The sequence below is a fragment of the Triticum dicoccoides genome, chromosome 1B (genome assembly GCF_002162155.2).
Source record: "Triticum dicoccoides isolate Atlit2015 ecotype Zavitan chromosome 1B, WEW_v2.0, whole genome shotgun sequence".
NCBI lineage: Eukaryota > Viridiplantae > Streptophyta > Magnoliopsida > Poales > Poaceae > Triticum > Triticum dicoccoides.
In genome coordinates this window covers 190,074,592-190,079,717 of record NC_041381.1, presented here as the reverse complement: position 1 = coordinate 190,079,717, position 5,126 = coordinate 190,074,592, and the positions used below count along the sequence as shown (strand labels likewise).

At 48.9% G+C, this 5,126-nt stretch overlaps 1 long non-coding RNA gene across 1 annotated transcript; it reads right to left on the bottom strand.

Moving 5' to 3' along the window:
- Positions 1–413: 413 nt before the first annotated feature.
- LOC119327652 lies at positions 414–3,383 on the bottom strand. The gene is made up of 5 exons (XR_005158629.1): positions 3,364–3,383; positions 2,988–3,295; positions 1,852–1,937; positions 742–1,752; positions 414–666 (listed from the first exon to the last, which is right to left on the bottom strand). It is a non-coding gene; the product is annotated as an uncharacterized LOC119327652 (long non-coding RNA).
- Positions 3,384–5,126: the final 1,743 nt, after the last annotated feature.

The window sequence follows — 5,126 nt, the reverse complement described above, 5'->3', positions numbered from 1 at the left end:
CTCATGCTATGAAGCCTCTATTTTTATTGGTTGGCTCTGGCCTCGGTCCATTTTTCGGCTCTGGCTCTTTTTTCTTTTGTGGGCTCTATAAAGAGCCCTTTTTTTTTCTCATGGGCTCTAATAAAGGCCTCTTTTCTTTTTTCTCATGGGCTAGGCTATGAAGCCTCTTGTGGGCTCTGAAGCCTCTTTCCTTTTTTCGTGGGCTCTAAGGCCTCTTTCTCGGCTGGTTGTCCCCGTGGAGGTAATGCGATTGGAGGAAGGCACTATATAAGCTGCGCACAGCGTCCCACAGCAGGCGAGGTGGGACAATTTTTAGAGCATACAACCTGTGCGCTCGTCCGCATGGGCTGACTCGGCACGCACGCGCGCTGACACAGTATCCGGCCCACCAGAGGTTTCAACGATCGAAAAAATAAATAAATGATGTTCGCTAATATAATACACGGTCCAGAGATCGAACGCCGGACCTTGCTGTATTATCCAGCCGTAATAAACCGTCACGTTTTCTTTGAGACAATGATGAGAACTACTCCTACTTAGTCATCACCTGTTCCTGCGACCTGCTAACAAAGCCACGACCACGACGATGCGTTCTCCAAAACTCTGGCCTCATGTCGACGTGCGCCACCGCCCACTCGCAGCATCGTCCACCTGCAGTCATCCGCTCTGTGCAGAAGCCATTAAGGTTAGACTTATACAAGGGGAACACACCGATTGCATTGATCAAGGTTAGATTTATACAAGTGGATGTCCAGCTCGACATGCTTGGTGCCGTGGTGGTGAACGAGATTACTGGATAGGTACACGGCAGAGATGTTGTCGCAGTAGACCAGCATGGCAGCGTTGCAGTGGTGACCGCGCAGCAGAGCTTGCCGAGGAGTTGTCGAAGCCAGACACACTCGGCCCGGTGTTGGCCACGCTACGGTACTCTGCCTCCACGCTGGAGCGGGACGCCGTGGGCTGGCGCTTCGAGGACCACGAGACCAGCGCGTCGCCGAGGAACCGATAGCATGCCATATTTTCAGAGGCATCTGGAGGTTATGGAACGGATAACATCTCGACGCGGGAGAGACACGAAGCAGGCGTGGGTGGGGATGAGCTGGTGCACGCAATTGGTGGCGAACACAAGGCTGCTGCTACGCACATCTGGTACCCGCAGGACTCCCTCCACTCCGGGCGAGGTGGGTGCACGGGACCAAGGACCGGACACAGCGCCCACGCAAAGATGCCAGGAAGCAACGCCGGGGGGTGACTAGCTCCAGCAGCGACGCCGGGGGGTGACTACCTCCAGCAGCGACGCACGCGGGCTGTGCCTGGGGTGCTAAGCAGGGTACCCAGCAGACTGCCGGATCCCCTCGTCTTCCCGGACGCTGCGGAAGGAGAAGATGCACCGCGGGCCACCGCCAACCGCCGACACTGCATTACCATGCCCTGAGCCGCCACCTACTCGCCCCGCACAGCCATAAGCCGCCCCGCACAGCCCATCATCGTAATACACACAGGGTTGGAAAAAAAAACTTTAATCTTTTATTAGGCAAAGTAAATCTTGTTTCTTGAGCATCGCTACATTTTATTTTGGAATGCTTAATATGAAACTGCAGCGCAAACAGCATTGTTGTTGAAAATAGTTCCTGGATGATGGTAAACATACCTTTTTCACGGTAAGCACATGAGCCCTTTCAGTACATGGCCGGTTCGTTGTTGTAGTTCATTTCAAACGGCTGAAAGAGCAACTCGTTCTTGTCCTTTGACCTTCAGAGAACGGTAGAAAGTTAGGGACTGTAGATAACAGAAGAATTGAATAGGATAATGCAAACAAATATTTAGATTACGTAGATGATGAAAGAAGACCTTCAGCATATCGTAAGCTTCGTTTTCGCCCTTTCTGGACTTCACTAGCATCCAAAAGCATGTCTTGTACTGGATCCTGTTGTGACCTGTGAATAGTATAGGGAGTCAGCTCATTTTCTTATGGTTTGTTGTTCGAACTAGCTACAACAGTAACTAGCTGATGCCCCGCGCGTTGCTGCGGGATTTTTTTCATGAATTTTGTGTGAAAGGTCATGAACCAAATTTAAGTAAGAAACTACACAACTAACTTCACATTCTGCAGAGATGGCAATCTACACTAATAATGTAAGATAAAGAGGTGAGCACATGAATCAAAGTGGAAGCTTGCAAAAAAAGTGCAGATGATGTCTATACATGTAGCCCCACATCATAATATATTTGTAGTTTTGTATACAGTGGCCTATACAGTTTGTTAGTCAATGACCAGAACTGCAGATATGCCACAATGATAAAACTAATAACACGTTTTTTCTGAATGTACGTACTGATTTTGTATTTCTACGAATTTGTCAGTCAGTGACCAGAACTGCATATATGCTGAAACATCACACACACGTTTGAGATCATTGGCCATGTGCATCTCTAAACCTGATATTATGGTTCAGTTTGATGTCTCACCTACACATCTATATTACACAATCAAGTGAGCTGGACATCTATTTATATAGCAACGCTACAACAGCTCTAAACTCCCAAGAGAAAGAGTCTAATATATTTTCAGAGTTATATAGTTCAGATTGTGCAGTCAGCAACCTAGAATATATTTGCCTGCGGCTATGTATATTTGCTAACCAATCATTTGTCCACTTTTCTCTATTTTTAGTTTGGAACATGGCACAACGATTAATTCCCTGTTTCAGTTTACACAGAAGTCTGAACCCAGTGTGTATGCATGTCTGTTTATACTATATACACCCAGTCAAAACAAAAGAAGAGCAAAATAAGAATCCATGACTACCTAGTGATGAGCTAGGGAAAAAAATATCAACACAAAGACGTGATTCATGATACGAACATTGATTCTCTAAATATACTGAAGGAAAGCAGGGCGAAAACGATCAACAGGTCAAATGCATGGTAGTAATCTAACGAACAACATGGTGCAGGGAGATTGGAATGGAGGAATCAGGGAGAACCTTGTACAGAGGGGGTTGAAATAGGTTGCAGGTGGCGTCGACGGCGCAAACGTGACCCAACCTAGGATGTTTCCAACCTCTGGCTCATGATTGCAAGAACAAACCGCAGAAAAAGAGGCCATACATATAGTTCCAATTCAGCATCGTTTTGCAAACAATTTGATGGGCTGTACGTACGATGAGGAGGCTGCTGGGGTAGCATGTACGGACAGGGGTTGTGGCGTGAGGACGCAGGTATGTCCCGGTCAACATGCAGGGCACCAACACGCGATGGATGTGGCCGAATATCCAAGGGCAAAACCCAGCGACTATCGAGCAGGGTCATGACTCATGAGCAGCTCCAATGATAAAAGGGGAAATGTACTGCAGCGGTTACCTGGGAGAATTAAACACATCTGTTTCCTTTTAGAGGAGAGCAGTGGGATTTATATGAGGCTGGAGAAGGTGAAGAGGGAGAGAGGCAGCTGTGGAGAAGACATGAGGCAAAACATATACATACCTGAAAGCAGAAGAGCTAAAACAAAAAGGAGTTGCATCAATAAAAAATGTCCAAACCTGAACAATAGAATGGCCATGCATGTAAATAAAATAAAACAAAAACTATATTAACTTTGAACACGAACAATAGTGCAGACAAATCATCAAAGGGGCAATCACAGCCGAACCACATAGAACTGGACAAATTGTTTAATCCCGAAACTGGGTCGATGACTTGTGGCACGGATATCTAGCTCGAAGTCAAAGAACCCAATCTCTGTTTGAGGCATGGATATATACCGGCTGCTCCTGAAAACAAATCGAGAGAGAGCAAGGAGAAGAGATGCTTAGGCATTTCTTTGGGTTGGGCTCGCGGACCTTGATGTTGACAGCTCCTCCAGCTGGAACCCGAACTACTCGTCCAGATCGGGGCCGCAACCGGGAGGCCGCTTGTGACTCGTCCGAGGCCGCCAGCGCCAGGAGAGCCTGGAGAAGAGCGATGGCGTGCGCTTAGAATGATTCGGCTGCGCTGGTCAACGTTCTAGATTGGCGGCAAGGGAACCATGGCTCGGCCCACATCCCATCGCCCTGAGAGGCATCGAAGGGGAGTCGGAGTGGACTGGTGCTCATATCCGGAGGAGCGCCCTCGCGTGAGATTACCATCCAGCCGCCGCACACGCGAGGATTGGAGAAAGATTTATCCTGTGGGGAAGAAACGGAAGTGGAGAAGGAAGCGGACGGACTCGTGCTTTGATGGGGAAATCAATCGGGAAGGAAACCGAAGTGCATAAGGAAGCGGTGCGGTCGGGCCTTGTGGGCCTTTGGCAGAAAAAAAACATAGCAGCGTGTGGTTAAGAAATGAAGTGGTATTTCTCATCAGAAAAGCAATGCTTTGGAAAAATTAAAGATGATAATGCTGATGTGGCACATATGAGGTGGATAGGCTGCATGTCAAGAGAAATAAGATAGTGGGGATGAGCTATTTAGGTATTATAGATAAGCCCTTGCATCAGGATACTATTAGAAAATGAAAAGTATTCATCACAGTAAAACACTAAACAAGAACTAAATTTAATGCATACATTGTTATGACCGGTTTGGTCTATACCCGAAAGAGGCCCACCGGGCATTAGTATTAGGGGCTTGACCCACAAGTTATCTTAGGCAAGTTATTTTAGGCAAGTTATCTTAGGCTAAAGTTATAAATACTAGTTGTAAGACATCCTTTGAGATCAAGCAATAAAGATAGTTCTATCATATTGCCCGGCTCCAGAGAAGCCGGAAACCCTAGCCGCACCTTGCCCTAGCCGCCACCGCCCTTCTTCTCCCTCGCGACGGCGCCAACACGCCGGAGCCGCCGCCCTCGCCCCCAACCCTCGCTGTTCTGCCCGTATAACCTACGGAGTAGAGCCGGTAGGAACCCTAGTCCTACCAATTTGGTATCAGGTACCCGGGTTTCGACCATGTCTTCGCCACCTCCAATTCCGCCACCACCGCCGCTGACGCCAACTCCTCCACCGCCGCCGCTTCCGCGCCAGGCGTCACGGCCTCGCTCTCGGCAAGCGCCACGGCGTCGCTCTCGGCGCCGACCCTCCCGGCACCCGGCACCGCGCCGGGCCACGGGCGGCCACCAGCCCCCGTCCAACCTACGCCGCCGCCGTC